General features: G+C 43.5%; 1 protein-coding gene across 1 annotated transcript in view; it reads left to right on the top strand.

Annotated features, from left to right (window-relative positions):
- PARVA (parvin alpha) overlaps window positions 1-23340 on the top strand; it is a 147230-nt gene that overhangs the window by 1222 nt on the left and 122668 nt on the right. The gene's annotated exons all lie outside the window — the stretch shown is intronic.

Here is a 23340-nt window from a genome sequence, read left to right on the forward strand (position 1 = left end):
AATGATAAACTCGTACCCCAGGAGAAAACCTCAGTTCTACACACACACAGTAGCATCCTCGGCTGTGACCCTTATGTGAACTCAGGAGTTAAAGGGCTTCTGCAAAACCATTTCCTTTTTCCCACCAGGGTGAATTGAGGAGATCTTATTTTTCTCTAGGACAGTTTACATGTAAAATATTTTGTCTCATGGGCAGATTTTGCATCCTGGTTTTTTTCTTTTTATATTGAAGTATGGTTGATTTACAATATTGTGTTAGTTTCAGGTGTATATCATAGTCAGTATTTTTGCAGCTTATATTCCATTATAGGTAATTACAAGATAATGTGTTTAATTCCCTGTGTCATACAGCATATCCTTGTTGCTTATCTATTTTATATATAGTAGTTTGTATCTGTTAATCCTATACCCCTAATTTGTCCCTCTCCCCTTTGTAATCACAAGTTTGTTTTCTGTATCTATGAGTCTGTTTCCGTTTTGTATATACATTCATTTGTATTTTTTAGATTCCACATATAAGTGATTTAGTTCGTATTTCTTTTTCTGGCCTATTTCACTAAGCATAGTATTCTCTAGGTCCACCCATGTTGCTGTAAATGGTATATTCCATTCTTTTTATGGCTGAGTAATATTCCACATCTTAATCCAGTTGTCTGTTGATGGGCACTTGGGTTGCTTCCACCTCTTGGCTATTGTAAATAGTGCTGCTGTGAACATTGGGGTAGATGGATCTTTTCAAATTAGAGTTTTCATCTTTTCCGCATATGTAGCCAGGAGTGGAATTGCTGGATCATATGGTAGTTCTAATTTTAGTTTCTTTAAGGAACCGGCATACTGTTTTCCCAAGTGCCCCAATTTACACTCCCATCAACAGTGTATGAGAGTTCCCTTTACCTCACGTCCTCTCCAACATTTGTTATATGTAGCATCCTGATTTTTGTTTTGAATAATATGGTGACAGTTCTGAAAAAGGGCTAGTGGTTGGTGTGTAGGTAGAGATTCCTTGTTAAAAAAATTTTTTTTTCATAGACTCTTTAGTAGTTTGAGATAAACTTGGTTGTGATTCTGGGATGTAAAGTAAGTTTCATTTTCCTGATTTATCTTAAAGCATGAAAAAGAACTTGGTGTTGAGAATTATCAAACTTGACACAAAGAACTAGACTTCTCTATACTGAAGCAAGAAGCAGTAAAATACATCCCCCCATAATGTTTTCTCCCTATGTGGTTATTTTGGTAAACCAAAGCCTGAGTAGTATGCAGTTGGTAACAAATTGTGAAATCCTGGCTTGGAGAGTGCTTTCCTAGACTATCCCTGTAACTTTCCTACAGTATTCCTGGTATGAGCTCGCCAGCTTAAGACAGGGCAACTCAATTACTGAAGCTTCTGACCTACCAGGAGCACTCACCCCACTTTGCTAACTCTTTAGAAAAGTTTACTTTATCTCTCTGTATCTACTACTGTGCTATTCATGCGGCCAGGAGAACAGGTGGAATGGTGGCTCTGCACTTTTTCCAAGTGGACTAGCTTGTTTTGTGGAATCCCTTCACCTGTCCAAACATCCTCTGTTCTATAGTTGGTCCTCAAAGATGAGCTTTATGGCCCTCTGTTCTCCCATCTCTTCAGTTGCAGTCAGGGTCCCTGCAGGAAACAGAAGGTCAAATTAGTTGGCATTTAAAAAATAATGTAGAGAAGGGACTATTTCCGGGGATGTGGGCAGGGTGAAGGGAACACAGAGGGATGCTGAGGCGCCTAGGAGCTACCAACAGTGGGGGAGCCGTTACCATCCCTAGGCCTGTAGGGACGAGGGGAGCAAGCCGGAACCTATGGAGAGCGGGAGCTCTGGAAGAGGGTGTTGCTGACAGGAACAGGGAGTTTAGAGGGACAGAGCCAGTCAGTAATGTGGAGATGGAGCAGGGAGATGGTGGCACAAGAGATACTCTGCGTGTTCTCTCCTGTTCTTGCCCTTGAATCTCTTGCTGGTGCTGTCGGTTGGCTTGACCCAGTGGGAAGTCAGCAGGGCGAGGGAGGGTGGGTGATGCAGTCTGTAGGGGTCCGCTCCCTTAGGGCACAGAGCAGTGCAGAGAGTAGATCATAGTGGGAGTGCGGAGAAATGGAGAAGAACTACCAGACTCCCTGAACGTGAGCTGCCCAGAAGTCAACAGTACAGTAGTGGTCCGGTCCAGCCAGCCCAGATTAGAACAGGGCTGTCACCTCCCTTGTTCTAGCATAGACATCATGTTCGATTAATGCAGCTGAAGCTGCTTCTCTTGATTCTGCCAGCTACATCACACAGTTATCTCTCACTGAGCTTGTTATTAGCTCCCTCAAAGACATTTTTATGTTTGTTGCTCTTAAATCATTCCCTTCCCTAGCTTGGATTTGCTCAGTTGGGTTTTTGAAACCAAGTGTAAGATGTTATTTTTATCCTTGTTATACTTAACTATTAAATCCTGATTCTGTCATTCAGCCTATTAGCTAATCTAGAGGGTGTAAGTGGGTAATGGGAGAGCAAGTGCTTCTCATAAAGGGGCCGCCATCACCCAGCTCCAGCTGCACGGGGTGGTTCTTCGAGTCAAAGGCCGTGGGGTTGGTCTTAGTGAGCACGTGCTGGGTCTCAGTGATCAGTACTTTCCCTATCAAGGGCCCACTGACAATCACTTAAGTAACAATAAGGCTAAGCCTTACTCTGGATCCTGCGTAAACTCACAGCTCTGTGCTTTGCAGAAACTGCTTTCTTTCCACATTATCCCTAGTGTTCTAGAGTCTCCCATCCTTCATGATTCCTCAAGATCACAGATGTTGGTCAATCCACAAATTATTCCAGTGCTTCAGCATAGAATTCTCCTGGGTCCAAGGACCCCTGTTCATTCATTTGATATCTGTTGTGTCCCACAGTCAGACACATGTCTTTGGGACCAGACACATTAGGGTTTGATGTCTGGCTCTGTATTTATTGCTGTGACTTAGGACAAGCTCCTTAATCCTTTGAAGCCTCTGTTTTTTCATCCATAAACTGGGAATAAAAATTCCTTCCTTACATGGAGGTTGCAAGGCTTAAGTGAGACAAAGGATGTAACATGCATAGTGTGCACAAATAATGGTAGCCATTAAAATTGACAGCTCGATTTTAAATAGTCTTTAAAATTTGAAAGTCTTCATTATGGACTGCAAGAAGATTCCACAGGTTCTGCCAATAGCTTGGTACTGACTGTATAAAGCTCATGTAGCACTATTTGGGTCTGTTTAGAAATTAGGGATCTTTCTTTGCAAGTCAGATGATCGTCCTGTTTCCCAAGATGTCTCATTTCCACATTTAAAAGTGTCTGGGCCCATTCTCAGGAGCTATAGACAGGGAGATTTTATTTTTCTCTGTGGATCTTCTCTTTTTGGGTTTCCAGTCCTCAGTGCTGTGTGAGGCCCTCCTGTGTCGGTTCTTAAGCTCGCCTTTCAGTCTACTTATCAAAGGGGCATTTTTCACCTTTCTTCCTCCAGATCTGTCCTTGGGACTTGGTTTTACCAGGAACACCATCTTGAGTTGTATCTGCCTGCTGAAGTTGCCCTAAATTAGGCCCACGGCAATGGTTATTCCTATATTTTACCCACTTTTTTATTACCCCTGACAGCTTTACATTTTGTCTGGTCCCAAAGTGTACCACTTTGGTTCTTGTTGACTGTCCACTGTCACTGGGGAAAATCCCCAAACTCTGCAATAGATTTATGATTTGTAGAGTGAGCAGAAGCCTTAGCACTGCTGAGCAATCCTCCTCTCCTGATCAGCTTGCATTCTCATTTTCCAAAGTGCTTTGTTTAAACCCTTATCACTCAAGTTCTTCCTCAGACCCTGAGATAGAAAATTAAGTGCTAGGTTATTAAATTAAATTTTCTTCAACACCACCCTCCCCCAGTCCCACCCATATCTACACCTGTCTTTTTCTTCCCTCCCAGTCTTAGTCTCTTCCAAGGAGGTCCCTTCTCCCCTGGCTCAGGAGGCCATTCAATTCCTCTTCTTCCCAGACATGGCATAGCCAGGCACCCTTTTGCTCATATCCCCAGCCTTCTCCATGCCGCTCTGTCCCCCTAACATCTGCAGGTATGCTTGAGTCTCTCCCATTTGTAGATAATCTCCCAGGGCTGGTTTCCTCTTAAGCTGCTCACCAGAGCCTTGAAAGAGTGTTCTGTACTGGCTTCCCCTTTCTCATTCCCTAGTTACATCCTGACCCCCTCTTCCCATTCTGTCACCGGTTATTTGAGTACCTGCTACGTGCCAGGCACAGTGCTAGCTGCTGGGATAGGGCATGAAAGTACAATGAATTCTTGGTTTACTGTCCTGGAAGCAGGTGACTATAACTCGGGACTGTTTGTTTATTTAATTTTTAACACTCCTTAAAACCTGATCCTCATTCTTGAATAAGCAGTGTATGAATGTATTTCTTCATGTCCTTTTTGTGCCTAAATAAATCTCATGGCATGCACCTTGTTTTACATGAAGAGAAAATAGAAATAGTGTAAGCATATGCAAAATATTAGAACATTTTTTAAACATTTTTTATTGATTTATAGAACATTTTTAAAATCGTGCAATTCCCCTCTTGTCCTTTGCTTGTTCAGTGCAGTGATTTTAAAGAATCAATGTTCAGGAGTTTTCTTTTAAAAATGAACAATATACAGTGAGTGACATGGGAGGGTTTTGGAATGTTTGTGCTGAGGAATAACATGATCTTGCTTCTGTTTTAACAGGATTGCGCTGATGGTGGTAAGAGACTGAGGGGGTGGGGGTGGAAGCAGGGAGAGGAGGTAGGAGCCCACTGTGATGCGCCAGGTGAGAGGTGCTGGTGGTCTGGAGCTCAGCGGTAGCAGTGGAGGGTTGAGCGTTCAATTCTAGATATAGTTTGAAGGCACAGAGGATAGGATTTATTGAAAGATTGGATGGAAGATGAGAGAGTAGAATCAAGATGACTCCTGGGTTTGGGTTTGAACAACTGGGAAGATGAAACTTATTTTAACTGCAGTGGAAAATTCTGTAGGAAGAGGTGGTTTGGCGAGAAAAAGCAGGACTCTGTTTTGGACCTGTTTGGTTAGAGGTGCCTCCTGGACTTCCCTGGGGCTGTGTTGAACTTGCAGTTGGTTCTAGGAGTCTAGTTCAGGGGAGGGGTCTGGGCTGGAGACCTCTCGGTGTGTAGGTATATTTAAAGTCATTAGACTGACTAGGATCATCATGGAAGGGAGCATAGACTATAGAAAAGGTCCAAGGGCTTTCCAACATTTAGAAATTGGGAGATGGTAGGGGAGGGTATAGCTCAGTGGTACAGCTCATGCTTAGTGTGCATGAGGACCTGGGTTCAATCCCCAGTACGTTCATTAAAAAATAAAAATAAGTAAACCTGATTACCCCTCCCCCCAAATAAATAAATAATTAGAAGTTGGGAGATGAGGAGGGACTGGCGAAAGAGAGGCTAGAAAGGAGTGGCCAGTGTGATTGGAGGGAAACTGGGAGAGTGTGGAGTCTAGGAAGTCGATTGAAGAATTTATTCTCTCACCACGATTTACGCTTCACTGGCCAAGGTCTCCCAAATCCACTGTGGCCTTTTCAATCCTCATTCCACTTGGGCTTTTGGTAGCATTTGAATTATTCAGCTTTTTCTTTTCCTTAAAATTCTCTTCTCCCTTGACTTGACCCACACTGAATTGTTCCCTGTGTCTCTATTGTTTTCAGACTCCTTCATAGGCTTTTCTCATGTGTTTACCCCTCAGTAGTGTTTCGCCGGGTCCTTCTCCCCCCACAACCTTTTTTTTCCCCTTCAGGGATTATTTCATCTACTCTCATGACTTCAGTGACCACCTGCCCATTGATGGTTCCGCAGTCCATCTCTCAAATCCAGATCCTTCATCTGTATCCAGAAACATCTTTCCATTGTCTTCCAGATGTGTCATAGGACCCTCAAACTCAACATGCTGGAAACGGAATTATTATTTGTCCCACTTGCCTGGATCTGCTTCTACTGTTGCACCATCCCACCAGCTGCTTAAGGTGGAAGTGTTGCAGTCACCCGCTGTTTCACAGGGCGGACAGTCAACGTGTTAGACTGCCCTGGCCCCCTGCCCTCTGCCCGGCTCTGCCCTTGAGGCCACAGACGATAGGTAAATGAACAAGCGTGGCTGTATTCCAATAATACTGTAGTTATGGACCCTGAAATTTGAATTTCACATAATTTTCATATCTCACAAAATACTCTTTTGTTCTTTTTCAGTCACTTAAAAAGCGTGAAAACCATTCATAGTGCTGGGGCTGTACAAAGAGGGGTGGCGGGCTGGATACGGCCATGGGCAGCACTTTGCCGGCCCCTGCTCCGTCTCATCCCCACAGCCCGTCATCTCTCACGAAGTCCTGCTAATTCCGCCATCTGAATATTGCTGCCTTCATTCAGGCCTCATAAGTGTGCTTTGTCTTCTTTGATTGTTTATTTTATTACATTTTAGCATCTTTATTTTCCACCTGAAATATTGCAGTATCCACCCCCCTTGTCTCCCTGTGTCTGATCCTTTTTAGTTCAGTCCACTCTTCATCCTTTTGCCAATGTGCCATTCTCTTACTTCTCAGCACAGCATTCAGGTCCTTCACAGCTGCTCTGTGGTCTGCTCTTCTGGTCTAGTCTCCCTTATTCCCCTGTCAGGAAGCCTTCATTTTAGCCACAGGAAACTGCTCTTCATTCCCTGAACACTCCATGTTCTTCTACGTGTTTTCACCTTTATGCATGCTGTTCCATATTTCTAGAATGACCTTCTTCCCTTCTCTATACAGCAAACTCCTATTCAGTCGTTAAGACCCAACTCAGATACCCTCTTCTGCTTGATGCCTCCTGTAGCTCCCCTAGGAGAGTGAGACGCTTCCTTCTCTGTAGTCCCACACTGCCCTGTCTATACGCCCCGGCCACCTGGTGTTGCAGCCCTGTGGCTGTGTGTGTCACACTGTGACGAGAGTTCTCCTCCTGTGCCCCTCCTGCCTGGCATAGTATTTAACACACAGTGATATCGGCATTTCTATGGAATGAATTTCCCCGCATCTACCTTGGTGAAAATAGCACCCCCCTGGCTAACTGGCTGCGTGATCTCAGACAAGCCTCTTCCCCTTTGCCCATTTCTGACGTCAGGGGATTAGGCTAGCTAACCTTTTGGAGCCCTTGCGGCTCTGGTGTTCAATGACTTCTGAGCTCTCATTTCACCAGGCTGCTCTCAAATTCAGTTTTATTGTCTGTGTAGGGTGGTCTGGGAATGACATCATGACAAAGACTTCTTTCTTTCCTCCACTAATGAAGGCACCTCTGTGTCGGGAGGAGGAGATGGAAACCAGGATAAGCGGGCCGCGGCCCAAGGACACCCCCATGTTAGGAATCGGTCTCCTTGTCTCATGGAATATCTCCACGTGGTTGTAAGCGCTGTTCATAATTATGTTTTAGCCATTAGCACAGGAGGAGAGATGAAATCCTCGTGTAAACGTTGGTCAGCATCTAAAATCTCCACTGACTTTCATGGAAAAGAGAACACGGTTGGGGAAAGTGCTACAACAATTTTAATAATAAAAGGCTTTACGAAATACTTCACAGAATAAAATGAAATGAAATAGTTTTTTTTTTTTAAAGATGTAAACATGCTGTTACATTTTCAATATGTTCTGTAGCCTGCAGTCAGTAGGAAATTCGGGGCCCCCAGGGCAAGGAGGCCGCGTGCCTTCTTTTTTGTCTTCCCTTAGACTCAAAAGGGCAGGAGCTGTGTGTGTCCTGCTCACATAGTATCCCGGGTGCCTGGTACCGCACCAGGTACCTAACAGGTGCTCCGCAAAATGGTTCTTAACCAACTGCCTGAACCATCAGTGAGCATCTTATTCCCACTGTGGGGGAGTCCCCAGATTACTTCAAACTCTGCTCAAAACTTCGATGACTCTTCTGGTGCCCTGATTCCATCCAGGCCTCCGTTTCTGGCCCTGTTTCTCTACCTTTGTGCCAAGACATTATCACTTAGCTCTGTTATTTGACAAACACACAAAGGCCCCCAGACCAGAGGCAGGGTCCTGGAATCTGTGGGCACTGATGGTGCAGCGGCAGCAGCCAGCCTGCAGGGAGCGAGGCCCACTGATCAAGGGCGTTGACAAGGCCAGTGTTCTCTGCATCGCAAAAAGCTTGCTTTGTGAAAGTGGCATTGCGCATACTCATGCTAACGTGCTGAGATGAAGAAGGACCGAGGTGAAAGAGCCTACTTGCAAGGCTTGGGGGAGACAAGGGAAATGTGCAAACCGAAACTGTGCAAGAGAGATTCAGGATCCCTTTAATTCCCCAGAGCCAGCCCTGTTCCCCGTGTCCTATCCCTTCTTGCCCATCTCAGCTTCACTTACTAAGTGCAGAACTAAGGAAATCTGAAGATCAGCCAGAGCCGCGCCCCTATCCTTGCTTTTCGGCAAAGGAGCTCCACCACTACCTCTCCCCTCGACGTCAACCCAGCAAGAAAAAGAACCTCCCAAAGGAGAGGATGGCGGATGCCATGGCTTCGTGGAGCTCGCCTCGCTCCTGGTCATGGCTGCTGCCTCCTTGTCCAGGCCTGGGACCAACGTCTGCATGGTGTTGGGTCACAATACCCCTCACCTACAATCTGGTTCTACTGGCACTTACTGGGTGATAATTCTGTTTGCGCTGAACGTACTCACCTCCCACAGCCTTAGAAAAACCAACTCTGGGACTAGTGTCATTGGCTTCCCTCTTCCCTGCAATCCAGTCTTAGGAAAATGTTAGGCCATGGATGGAAGACACAGTGAACTTAATCAGTTTAAACAGAAATATTCTTAACAATTGCACACTCTCTTGGGGGAAGGAAGAGTGAACCAAATCACTTAGCACCTGACTTTTTAAATATAAGATGTTTTTCTTCCCCATTATAAAATTAATCCATGCTTTGGGATTTATGGGAAAATAGGAAGAAAAAACAATCATACAATATTCCAACTCCCAGAGGCAATCACTACTAGGATTTTGGTTAATTTTTTCTATACTTTTTCTTTGTTATAACTTTTAAATTTTTATAATTATAAGTGTATCATAGATATTATATAGATACAAATTCTATATTCATTTATTATGTAAATATTTTTCATGTTACAGATTTTATTAAATATAGTTTTTACTGGTGAATAATATTCCATTGAGTGCAGTCCTGTTGTTTACTTAGCCATTTCTTTTGGTGCTCTTTTTAATTTTTCTAGAAATAATGCCTTAAGTTTTTTTGTTTTTTTGATATAGCACCAGAAGTACGACTATAGGACAAAAGGGTGACAGTTGGCTTGCTTACCATCAATAGTTTATAACTAATAACCAGGAGAAATGACTACTTTTGGTCCAGTTGGTCTTCCTAGTAGGTTGTTTGAAAGTAAAACCAACATTGTTAGGCTGAAAGTTTCTAGTCCTGGTAGGACCAGGTACCTGAGGTGGGGTGGGATGGGAGGGTGATGTGTCAGGGGAGCACAGATTTCCAGCCTGGCCAGTAACATGTGCACAAGTAAGCTGCAGTACAGGCTGGTCTTTATTTCAGAACAGCCTCTCATGGCCATTCTTCCATCCTTTTATGGCCTGATCGTCACCCACAGTGCTCCTCCTTCTAACAGGACCCAAGGTTTGGCCGAATAGTCATACTTGAAATTTCCCTGGAAGTCACAGCTACCACCCTCTGTCCTACTCTGAGTTCTCATCAGGCCCATGTGAGACCCAGTAGAGGTTTGGTCAAGAAGTCGTTCCTTCTCTTGATCAACTCCTCCTACCTCCTAATCTCTAAATTCTTGGACTCACCCCGCAACTTGTTAACCACAGACAAATGGGAGGGAATTTCAAGACACTGGGCTGAATGCTATAGCAGACAAATTTGGGTCGCAGGGTTGAAGGACCCCTTAGGAGACATGGTGCTTTTAGGCTGGATCTTGAAGCCAAAGGAACCTCCTCACTGGCCCCCTCCACCCAGGTCGACAAGAGAAGGGACAGGATTTGGAAGCTTTCTGAGTTTCAGGTTGAATTTTGACACAGTGGGCTGGGCTGATGCCTCCGGGGCTCAGTTTCCTCACCCTGCACAGGAGGCAGTAGTCAGGTGTCCCGTTACATCTCCTAAGAATGGATCGGAGCCAGTTGGAGCATGTAATGATCACACCCAGCACCCCAGGGAGTATTTCTGGGGAGTCACTCGTGGAGGCAGACGCCTTCCCTGGGAGTGATGTCATGGGCATTTATTTCATCGTTGAGTCATATCCCATTCTCTTCACTCATTCCCTTATCACTCTTAAAATCCAGAGGCAACTCCCCTCTTATATGCTATGAAAAGCACAACCTGACACTGAGGACTGGGAATGATGCAGGAGGGCTCCTGGGGATGATGATGTTGGACTATAAATGGACAAGCCCACCGGCCTGTGTCTGCTCCCTCAGGGACATAAACCCAGGGCATAGGGTTCCCAATCATAAGCTCTGTGCTTGTTTCTTTCCAGGAAACATTCGCCAGTAGAATAATTAATCTGCCAATTGCAGTATTACATTGACTTTTCAATTCAACACAATTATTCCTAAAGCAGTTTTTGTCTTGGTCAACAAAGTCTTGATGACTTTGGCTGTGGGGCATGCTGGGAGGGGAAATGCTTCCTGTGGGGAGGGGGAATGAGGGAGGAGTTCAGGAAGAGGGTCTACAACCGCAGTCACCCAGTTTAGGTGGCAAGGGCACTCCTGGTCTGTTGCGGTGGGCACCGAGGTGAGGGTGCAGAGATTCCTGGCATCTGCTGGGAGAGTCCTGAATCAGGGAGGCTCATCCAAGCTCATGTAGGGTGTGAGATTCAGGGTCTGTCATTCAGGAGCTGGCAGAACTTAGCAGGAAGGTCAGGACTCTGAGGAGGTGAGGTCAGGAGCCGGCTACAGTCTCAGTGTGAACTCGGGATTCACTGGCCCCCAGAGTGGAGGTAGGCGGGGAGGCTGCCAAGGCTCAGCCTCCCCTGCACCCCAGGCTTGGAAATAAACTTCCCTCTCAGTGCGGAGGGGTTTTCTGATTTACCAGAAGGCTGAGCTCTCCAGGGCTTCCAGCCTTGAGGGACAGACCTGCAGATGACAGGTAGTTAATAATGACAGTTGCGAGAAACAGGGGCAGCAGGAACTGACAGTTTTGATGTTGTTTGCAAAACACAGAAGGGTAACATACACCATTTTAAAGCAGCTCAGGATGCGGACAAGTCCCGAAATAGCCTCTTGCGAGGAGTAGCAGCTGCCTCTTAGCTGAGGGTAACAAGGCTCAGAAGCCCCACCAGCATATAGTCAAGTTCCTGGAGGACAGAACGATCCCTTTCCCTGCTTTTCCTCCATGCCTGTCATTATAGTAAATTACCAGGCTCTCGTGATGACGAGGGAGAGGCAGATTGATTTGTTCCTTCTGATTGTCACTGTGCTGAACTTGGCTGGGGTGTGAGACACCCAGATTTCACACCTTGTAATGGCCCTGCCAGGGGCGGGTGTTAGCACAATTGGGACCTGACACTTCAATAAATCTGAAACATTCTGCCGTGGAGATCAAAGTTCAGAATTGCTTAAATTGGTGTTGGAGCAGGTGGGAAACAGAAGTCCGGGGCCGTGAATTGGACAGATAGCGATTGTCGTTCAGGCTGTAAGACTTGAATGTCAGCTTTTCGAATGACATGACATCAATTTAAGTAATTTGGGCTCCCAGCTACCTAGTCCTTTCAGTATTGCTGGTTCTGGGTGGTGTGATTCATGGTCTAGCTTCTGCTCTTATGTGGGAAAAATAACAATACCAAAAAACACCTTGCTTGTATCTCTGGGGTTGGACAGCTGTGTTGGGTTGTCAGTTTTCATGGGAGTGTGGATAACATTTCATCTCCTACCTGGATGTGCTGGTGACTCCTCAAGCTGCACCTCTAGCCGTGGCCTCTCATCTGAGCTTCAGACTCATTAGCATGTGTGTGTCATGGCATTGTCACTGGCACACAGAAATGGACCTGGATTTTAACACAGGGCACATAATTCTCAAAGGCTTCTGATGAGGTGGGAACACGCTCTGGTTTCTGATGGCAGCTGGAGTCCAGAGGAGAGGTATCTGATCCATATGGAGGAGTAGATTTTTTTTTAATATTGCAGCTTTATTGAGATACAATTCACCCATTTGGAGGGTATCAATCAGTGGTTTTTAGTATATTAAAAGTTATACAACCATCAACCCAATCAATTTTACAGCATTCTCGTCAGTCCCAGGAGAAACTCTGTGCCGTTAGTAATCAGTCCCCCAAGTAACCATCAGTATGTTCTGTCTCTCTAGATCTGCTGATCCTGGGCATTTCATATACATGGAATCCTCTGATATGTGGTCTTTTGTGGCTGGCTTTTTCCACTTTGTAATATTTTCAAAGTCCACCCAAGTCATAACATGTATCAGTACTTAATTCCTTTTTTTGACTGTGAAATATCCTATTATATAGATTACCAGATTTTGTTCATTTGTTTATTGGTTGATGGACATTTGGACGGTTTGTACTTTTTGGCTATTATGAATAATATGGCTGTCAATTTTCAGGTGCAAGTTTTTGTGTGGACATATGTTTGCACTTCTCTTGGGGATATACCTAGGAGTGGCGTCACTGGGTCGTACGATAGCTTTGCTTAGCATTTGGAAGGACTGCTAGGCTGCACCGTTTTACCTTCCCACCAGCAGTGTATGAGGGATCCAGTGTCTCCACACCCTCACAACACTTGTTATTTTCTGTCTTTTTGATTTTGGCCCTTCCAGTGGGCGCGGAGTGTATTTCTCATTTGCATTTCTCTGATGGCTAATGGTATTGAACCTCTTCTTGTGTGCTTTTCGGCCATTTATAGGTTTTCTTGGGCACTTTGGCTTTTTAAAGTCCATGGAACTCAGGACTGGGTCTGTCCTCAGTTCTGAGTGTGATGAGAGCCCTGCCTGCTTCCCTGGAAAGGTGCACGCTGAGGAATTTTCGTCCTCCTTTTTTTTTTTTTTTTTTTTTTAACGTTGGCTGGGAACACCAGAGACGTGCTGCATCTTGTACTAGGTGATCTTCATTTTGCAGAATGACTGTTCCTGAAGTATTTCCTGTGAAGCAAATTGTCATCATCTTGTTATACCACTAGCTTGCATTATTAAATTGGAAATTGTTTGGCTGGAATACAATTTTAGCCCCAAATTATTAGAAAAAATTATACCAGAAAAATAGCAAAGATTTAAAACTTGTACATTTAAGTAAAATGTAGAAATTCTTGGTGATATACCATTACTTTTTAAATAATAGTATTAGCACAACAGTGACAATAATTACGTGAGTGCGTCGGAGCAAGCGCTTGTGCTGTTACGGGCCAAGCTACGTGGTAGATGCTTTACGTGTGTTAACTATTTCATGGAATTGAGAAGATTAAATAAGTTGTTAGTATTATTTGCATCTTTGCCCCTTTACGGATGAGAAATTGAGGAACAGAGAGGCCAGGTAACTTGCCCAAGGTCAAGGATGGTATACGACTTAAGGTAACACTCGCTGCTGTAGCAGATAAACCCCCCGTTCTCAGAAGCTTAACATAGTAAAGGTGTATTTCTTGCTTATGGCAGAACCCAGTGGCATCATTCTTGATTGGATTGCCTTCCATGTGGTCATGCAGGGATCCAGGCCCTGTACCTCTTATGGCTGTGCCTTCCTCCAGGTTCTTTGGGTCCTTACCAATCAACCAACGGGTGAGAAAGAGAACAAGACTGCGGTGGGAGGTTTTTAGGGGCCAGGCGTAGACATGATATATATCACTTCCGCCCATTTACCGTTGGCCAGAAATCAGTTATGGGGCCATACCTACATGTAAGAGAGGCTGAGAAACAGAGCTGAATTGTCTGCCCAGAGGGAAAGGAAGTGAGCTTTGGCAAGTGCCTGCATCCTTTTGCTATTGCTAGCAACTAGAAGATATGGGATTTGAACCCTGGCAATTTGGCTCCAGAGACTGGCTCTAAACTAGCACATTCTCCTTCCTCACTGTGAATAGTGGCTCAAAGTCTGGTCAGAAAAATGTGGAGGGTCGCACCAGTTTTTGCTCACTTTTCTTCCCACCTGTAACTGCATTTGCTTACCTGGATGCTGTGCTTCAGCATTCTGTCAAAGTCACTGTCTTTCAGAAAATAATACCAGTGAGAGCTAACACTGAGTGTTCGCTCTGTGCCAGATGCCGCTCTATGCGTTTTGCATATTCTATTTCATTTAGCCCTCACAATTACCCCAGGAGTTAGGGAGTTTTTATTATTCCCATTTTCCAGGGGAGGAAGTTGAAGAAGAGAGCTTGGTTATGTGTCCAAGGCTATGTAAGTAAGTGTTGTCTCTGGGCTTCCAACGCCCTCACATGACTGAGCTAGGGTAGGGTTGAAGGGAAGAGGAGAGAAGATGAAAAAGCCAAACACACTGCAGGTATAATTCAAAACCCACCAGAACTTTGTTTGAAGTCTGCTTCAAACAAATCAACTTCTATAAGTCATTTAGGAGACAATCAGGAAAGTGTAAATCTGTAAGGAGATTTGATGACATTAAGGAGTCATTGTTAACTTGGAGGGTGGGAGGAAGGTGTTGCGGTTGTGTTTAAAAAAGAAAAAAGTCCTTATCTTTTCAAGATACATACTGAAATATTTATAGATGACATGATCAAATGTCTAGGATTTGCTTCAAATCACAGTGTCAGTGGACAAAAAGTGGCCATGTGTTGCCAATTATTGTAGGATGGTGATGGGTCCGTGCAGGATTCTTATACTAACTAGTCTCCCACTTTGGGGTCTATTTGAAATTTTCCATAATAATTATGGTAAAGAAGACTTTAATGGGTCAGACATTAATGCACTATCTGAAGCCCCCTGGATGGTAAATGAAGTGCTGGGGGTGGGCTCAGAGCACTGACCAGTGTTTGCTGAAGAACAGCTGAGCAGCCTGGAATGTTGTGTAAAGCAGGTCTTCTGGGACCCTGGGAGCCATTGGCTGCCTTTTGAATTCTGATTCTAAGATGCTCCTGGAGGCAGTGTTTAGAGCTTGGAGAATTGAGCTTCTGAAAATAAGCCCTGGGGCCTCCAAAAGGCAGAATCACAGGCTTCCTGGGCAAAAGGGAGACTGGGCCAGGGTGGGCTTGGCCCTGGCCAAATGGCCTTAGCACAGGCCGGCTCTGCAACCCATGACGAGTGTCCTGCTGAAAGGTTCAGGCTGGCCCCAGCTGCACTTTAATTAAACAGTGAAAATCCATCAAAGACGCGGCCTCCTCGCCGCTGGCCAGTTCTCCTGAGTCCCAGGTGAAGCCAGCTCTTGGCTGGCCTCAGGCCAGGAGGAAGGTGGGCTGCAGGCCCTCTTCAAGCCCCTGCCTAAAATCAACAGCCACTGCTCGGCAGCCCGGCTTCCAACCCAATGCAAATGAAGCCTGGTATTTGGAAATGGTATTAAATGTCCTAAATCAATATTCTGGAGGCAGGATCAGAGCAATTAAAAGGCCTGATGTCCTCCCCAGATCATTGGAGTATATATGAATATAAGTTTTTTAGTTCACTTTTAAAACTCAGCAGGTTGAAAAAGATGGGGGTCTGCTTGGTGATGCCCTGACAATAGTTTATTCTATCCTCTGTATCTTTTCCTATTTTTCTGTGTATCCAACATATGTCAAGCACATTGGTGTTTTCATATACACTGTCACATTTAGTCCTCACAGTAACCCCGGGAGGTCCTGTCATGTCCACTCTACAGGTGGGAAAGCTGAGGCTCAGAGAGGCAAAGTGACTTGCCCAGGGTCTGTCAGTTACTAAGTGGTAGAGCAGGGTTTGGAATCAGCCTTCTTCATTCTTAAATCCAGTGCTTTCCCCACTCTAAAACACCTGGCTTTTCTTTCTTTTTTTTTTAAATTGAAGTATAGTCATTTATAATGTATCAATTTCTGGTGTACAGCACAATGTCCCAGTCATGCATATATATATACACATACATTTATTTGTTTTCATATTCTTTTCCATTAAAGGTTATTACAAGATATTGAATATAGTTTCCTGTGCTATACAGAAGATATTTGTTTTTTACCTATTTTTATATATAGTGGTTATCATTTGCAAATTTCAAACTCCCGAATTTATCCCTTCCACCCCCTTCCCCCTGGTAACCATAAGATTGTTTAATATGTCTGTGAATCTGTTTCTGTATTGTAGATGAGTTCATTAGTGTTCTCTTTTTTTCTTTTCTTTTTTTAGATTCCACATATAAGTGATATCATATGGTATTTTTCTTTCTCTTTCTGGCTTACTTCACTTAAAATGATGATCTCCAGGTCCATCCATGTTGCTGCAAATGGCATTATTTTATTTTTTATGGCTGAGTAGTATTCTGTTTTATAAATATACCACAACTTCTTTATCCAGTCATCTGTCAATGGACATTTAGGTTGCTTCCATGTCTTGGCTATTGCTGTATATTGTGTTGCTCTGGCTTTTCTGAATACTGTTTATTTTTCATTCACCAATAATAATAATTAACAATAATGAATAAAACAGTAATAATAGTAATAGTTTAATTTACAGTTTCTCTGGCCTTAAAGGTGTTGGCAGCTTTTCTAGTTTGTTCATTTGTTCAACAAGTGTTTATCGAGAGGCAGCCTGGTAGGGTGGTTTCTGGGCTCTGGAGCCCATCTGGCCCCACCACACACTGGCTGTATGACCTGGGAAGTTCTCTCTGAGCCCCAGCTTCCCATCTGCAAAATGGGATGTTACTAGTTAGTACCCACCTCACAGAGTTGTCTTGAGAATTAAAGGAATTAGTAGTACTTGCAAAGTGTTCAGACAGAGCCTGGTCCTCAGTAGGCATTCTCTAAATATGAGTCTCTGGCAGATATTGTCAAGGCTGTAGAGAAAGATCTGTGCCTTTGCTCTCATGGAACGTACCTCTTATGTTTAGCCAGATGATATTATTGCTTCTGTTTTTCTTAAACTAGCTAAAAATGTTTATGATAAAAAAAAATTCAAAGAGGCTGGAAATATAAACTGAAAAGTAAGACCCCCTTTCCTTTCTAACTCCTAGGCTTTCACAGTAATAGTGCAACCGATGATGATGCTAATTGTACTAATAGTACAGTGTCAGAAATTCTCGGTTTTGCAAGCATACGTACTCTGTTTTTAAACATCTGGAACACCTGTGTAAAAAGTGTTCTGCTTACACTTTGCACATACCCATTTATCTTGAGTCTCTTTCATATACCCCACTTTTTTAATAAACAATTTTATGCATTGCCTAGACATGCCATAGTTAAATTTAACCAGTTCCCTATCAATGAACATTTAAATTTTTTGTGGTATTTCGCTCCTCCAAACAATGTTGCCTTGTATAGGGTTGCAAACGAAAGCATTCTGTACCTGTTTATCTGTACAGTAAATCTGTAGAAGTGAAACTGCTGTGTCAAAATTTTGCTAGGTTTGAATTTTGTTGGATATTACCAAATTGCTCACCAAGAAAGGAAGAAAAACACCTACCTGAATTTTAAAACTCTTATTTCTCCTTAAGAATTCAGTCTTGAAAAGAAAGAGTAGAAACGAAAATTTATCCTGAACTGTAATTTTATTGGAAATGCTTTCCCTTGGCCACACATTTTTAGGCATCAAATTCTTAGACTTCTGGTATAGACAGAATGTTCTGGATTTCAAGGCAAAATCCTATGGATTCTTAACTGTCTCTCCACTCCCGGGCCTGCCGCCCTGTTCTCAGACGGAAGCACTTTTGTTTTCTTCCTTCAACTTTCAGGATAAATATGTAGAGATTTCACACTCTTCTGGAATGGATGCCCTTTCTGCAGAGGGCCCAGATTTCTCACTGGAGGAGAAAATCACAGAAGAGCATCCCCAAGCGGACGTCTGAACCCTGGGTCTTGCTGAGTGTCCCACAAGCCCGGTTGCCCCTCTGCCTCCTTGAATCCCTCCGGGCCCGGAAACAGCTGGGTCTTGCCAGGAAGTGTTTTTCCTTCTGCCTCCAGTCCCTTTGGCAGGGAGAGATGGGGCTTGTTAGCAGACTAATTTCCTTTTAGGGATGACTGCTCCACCAGTCCCCAGCCAACCAGGAACAGAAACCCAGTGACAAAGATAATAAATTGTGTCCAGGACCGCAGTGAGGAGGTGGAGCCAGATGACTCCTCTGAGCTCCTGCGTCCTCCCGTTACATTCCAAGAGCTGCCTTCCTTAGGGCTTAGATCACTCCCTAAGAGCAGCACCCCCACCAGGCTGCCGGGGAAGGCCAGCCGCTGTTTGCTGGCCGGGGTGGAGGGGACCTGGTGAGGGCCTTGGCTGCAAACAAGTCCTGGATTTTTCTTGTGGCCTGGTCGTTGAATAGGCTAGTGAGCCTGGCTCCCCCTCGGAACAAGACAGTGCATTTCTGCTCTCCAGGGGCTCGCAGTCTAGCCTCTAGGGACCCCTGTCCTGTGCCTAGCTCAGTGCCCTGGAGGGAGACACATCTAATAGCTTGGTGACACTGGGCAAGTCACTTCATTTCTCTCAACCTCAGTTTTCCCCTCTGCAGAATAAGGATGGAAAGAACTTAATACCACTCTCTAGTGTTGTTAATAATTAATAAGCTAATTCTTGTCAAAGGCTTGGCTTGGAACTTGGCACACACAAAGCACTTAATATTAATTGCTATTATTACTACTATGTCTGCTGTTCCTCTTGACCCATTTTGTGAATAAAAAATGGGGAAATGTGGTTTGGCTGTAGCTCTCATCCCTGCCTGTGATTTGTAATAATAACAGTGAACATATATATAGAGCTCAGTGTGTCCCAGGGCCTTATGTATGCTGACTCTCATTCTACCAAACCCTGTGAGTAGTGTTGAGGTAGGTTCTCCTATTACCCCCATTTTATGTGTGAATAAACCGAGGCAAAGAGAGGTTGAGCAACTAGCCCATAGCTAGTAAATGTTGAAGCAGTGGAGCTGGGGTTCAAACCCAGATTGTCAGCTCTAGAATCTGTTTTTCTAACCACTATGTCCTCCTGCCTCTCAGTATATGTTTGTCTATTTCTATAGGAACATTTTCCAAAGATATAACAGTCAAGTGACATTTACTTAACTCTTTTTGCTTGCATTTATTTGGTTTTTGTTTTGTTTTGCAGGGAGGTAATTAGGTTTATGTATTTTTTAATGGAAGTACTGGGGATTGAACTTGTGCATGCTAACCACACACTCTACCACTGAGCTATACCATCCACCCTTCTTTTTGCTAGCATTTAAAAAAAATGTTGATTTTTCTTGTAATAGCAATATAGCGTTATAAAAAGTTTTGGAAAATACAGAAGAGGAAGATAAAAGTATTTATCTACGTTGCTGCCACCTAGACCAGTAGTCTAGATGAAGGGTTTTTTATTTCCAATCCTTTGTGGACTGTGATTTCCTACTGTGTGTGACTGCTGTGCTGTAGCCTGAAAGTGTCCATTCCAGTTTGACAGCACTCGAGCTGGTCTGTACCCTGTTCAGCTGACAATTCCATGGAACGTACACAGGGATGTTGCAGCAATATCAAATTGCTAAAAGTTTCTAAATGCACACTTTAAAATTATTTTCTTGATAAACAGGTAACACAGTTCACAGACTGGTACTGATCTGTGACTCACACTCTAAATTGCAGTGACTTTGACAGACACTGTTTCCATTTTAGCATGTTTATTTCCAGTATTCTGGTTTTTTGTTTATTTTTAGTCTTTACACATTTCTTTTTCTCACTACATTTCCTGTTACAATGTTACTATGAATAATTCTTGAGTATGATCTTTAAGGAATATGATATGGTAATAGTAATATTCCATCTGGAAGATGGAGCATAGATTACCAACATGTGTCTGCTATCATGGAGTCTAGTATGTTTCCAGTTATTTGCCATGATAAAAATATGATGGCAAACAGTTTTAGTATAATTGCTTTCCCATATTTAATGTTATTTCCATAGGGTAGATTTCCCAGAATAGAATTACTGGATCAAACAATATGAAACCTTTTAAATGTCTTGATAGTTATTACCAGGTTACTTCCTAAAAAGGATATGCCAATATATGCTCCCAGCAGTGGTCTGTGAGAGTGTCAGCTTAACTCCATCCTTTTCTGCATTCATTATTATAATTTAATTAATGGGAACAGCCTTAATTATTTTTAATTTCTTTGATTACTGGTGAGGTTGAACATTTTCCATGCATGTAGCCGTTTATATTTCCTCTTTTGCTTTATACTCAGTTGGGCACTAGAATAAAATTTTATTGCTTTGAACAGATTTCAAAGTACTTTGAATTGGAAGCCAAGTAAATCTGTACATAATGTCTGTACTTACTGATGTACAGTATCTCTATTTTCTAGGTCCTTGAAGAAACCTTTTCTCTGCTGCTAGAATGAGGGGATGGCTTTGTGTGATCATGAGGGTTCTCATCTTTAGAATAACCCAACTGAATTAATAGCAAATGCTGCACATCAGTAATGTAGCCAGTGTACGGGACTGTTAGGATCTGAATGAATGTGTTCCCTCTGAAATTCATATGTTGAGATCCTGATCCCCAAGTGATGGTGTTAGGAGGTGGGGCCTTTGGGAGGTGATGTGGGGGAGATTAATGCCTCTATAACAGAGGCCCCAGAGACAGCCCCTGCCCCCTTCCCCTGTGTGAGGACACAGTGAGAAGGAGCCGGCTATGAGCCTCGAGGCAGGCCCTTACCAGACACAAACATGCTGAGGCCTTGATCTTACACTTCCAGCCTCTGAGGAACCTGAGAAATACATGTCTGTTATCTACAAGCCACCTAGTCAATGGCATTTTGTAATAGCAGCCCAACAGACTTAAGACAGGGACATTTCTTGAGTATTTCCAATTATTTCCTCAGAAATATTTTTTCTCTCTGTTTTCTTTTTCTTTTCCTGTGTGTGTGTGAGAGAGAGAGAGAGAGTGAGATCTGTGTCTCTTTTGTAAGTATTGCAAGCCAGCTTGAATTAATTAATTTTGAAACTACTGATTCACTGGAATTTCTGACTATTTTTTGTTAATTATGGGAAATGTAGGAAGAAGTTTTGAAATCTGGATGATTTTAGGAAATCCTAGAGGCCTGAACACAAACATTTAACCATACCCCTGTGTGCTGCACCAGCCATGTAGGCAAAGTGAGGCCTGAGCAGCAGTACAGGCTGGGGTCTGGCAGTAAATGTTGACCTGTAGTTCCCTTAAAGCTATTTGTTGAGAGCTGTTTGCTCTTTATTAACATCAAGAGATATTTGTCAGTATGGCAACGATTTCTCAGTATGCCCCAAAGGGTGCCCTTTCAAAGTGTATGCCAATGAGAGATGTAGCAATGGTGATGTGACCAGAATATTCCATCGCAGTTGATTCCCACCTTAACAAGCCTGCGGCCCCCTCCCAGGGTTGGTAGGTATTTTTAAGCAATGCAAAAGACCTTCATTGGAACCTGTAGTTACTGTGTAGGCAAATAAGTATAACTTGCTAAAATATGTGGATATTATGGGAATTTAGAATGGAAGTTATCTAATTTCATACTTAGGAAAGCTATTAATAAGCACCCACCCCCTAAAAAGTGCACTATGTTCAAGTTAGTTTGGGAAAAGCTAGGTAAAAGGATCTTCTTTTGTTGCATATCAAGGCTTGTTATCCTCTCTGAATTTCCAAAGCAAGGGCAAGTGACATAGAGGATACAGTGTTTCCAAAACTTTTTTTTTGCCTATAGGATTCTACTTTTCAAAAAGCATCTACTAACCTCTTGCAAAACAGGTATTTTGCAGCACACAACATACAATGGAAAATGCTGGAGGCCAGCCCAGCTTCAGTAGCCTCGATGTTGACATTGATCATGAATCTTTGGAAGCTGTTGTAATGAATTATGGGCTGGTGTGTGAAATGGGATAGCCCCTACTTTATAAGATTGATTTTTGGAATGCAGTTATTCATCATCAATGCTCTTTTATGTTTGGTGGTAGATCAGGAACCTTTGGGGAGCAATAGGCTTGGGAAACCATGATCACAGGTCAAGTGTTTAATGGCCCTAAAAATGTTTCTTCCTCTTACTAAAACAGAATAATCTAGACAGCCCAGAAAGTGACGACATTTTATATAACTTAGCTTAGAGGGTCAATGTCATGGCAGTGGTTAAGGAGAGTGGAGGCCTGTGTCAAATCTAGATTTTGCCACTTAATTAGCTGTGTGCCTGGGCAGTTAGTCAACCCATCAGAATTCTCAAATTCTCCACCTATAGAATGAGGATATTTCACCTACTAGGGTTGATGTGGGGATTAAAAATGCATGTAACGTGCTCAGACTCTCATGTATCGGTTGAGATCCTGGCAGAGAACAGTTGGCATCCTCTTTGGAGCAATTGAAGGTCCCTTTACAAAGATGTGAGGGGGTTGAAGAAACCCACGATGGTGGGGCACCCCGGGGCTGACAATGGCTTGGAACTGTTACTGACTGCTCTTAAGGCTTAAGGGGCAGGGGCAGGGTATTGAGCAGCAGCTGGGGAGAAAGCTGGAGCTATAGAAGCAAAACAGGGCCTTGCAGGGAGGGAGGCAGGGACGAAACGTCCTGATCTCATCCATCAGCCAAACCCAGCTGTGGCGGAGAGTGGATTTGGAGCAGCAAATTGGTAGCACAAATGGTAAGGGCTCAGTACCTGTTGACTAATTTTCATGAATACTATGTAATTAACTTCCTTTTTCCCTTTGGTCCCAAGAAGTTCTGTAGGATTGCTCTTGCTTACTCTCAGTGTCACCTTTGGAAAACTGAAAATTACTTAACCTCGTTGTGCTTCAGTTTTCTCTCTCTCTGCAAAGGAGATACTGCTAGAACATTTCTTGTGCTGGGGGAAATATAGTGAGTTAACACATGGCAGGCACCTGCAGCACTGCCTGGGACGTAATAAGCTCTCAGTAAACATGAAGCCATCAGCTGTTTCCCTTCCTCACAGTTTCAAAGGGACCAAAGGGCTGTGTATGTTGTGCTTCGTTGCAGACTCTATGCACATATATACATAAGAAGGAGCTCATTCTCCTCCTGGATCTGGCCCTCTATCTGCAGGTTTAACACCTTTCTAATTTTGTGATTCAGTTGTTGAGTCTCCATTCTGAACCTTGACTCAGTCCCAGAAACCTGAATACAATTTCTGAGGCTGATGGTAACTTTTCTGTAATGTACTTGGCACAGCAGAGAAGGTATTTCTCAACCCTGCTATGTAAGCCGTGGTTAGCTCTGCCCATTAAATCTTTGTACTAAAGCACGTGTCATCAACCCTGCCAGCACGA

This window comes from Vicugna pacos, chromosome 10, assembly GCF_048564905.1.
Source record: "Vicugna pacos chromosome 10, VicPac4, whole genome shotgun sequence".
Taxonomy (NCBI): Eukaryota; Metazoa; Chordata; class Mammalia; order Artiodactyla; family Camelidae; genus Vicugna; species Vicugna pacos.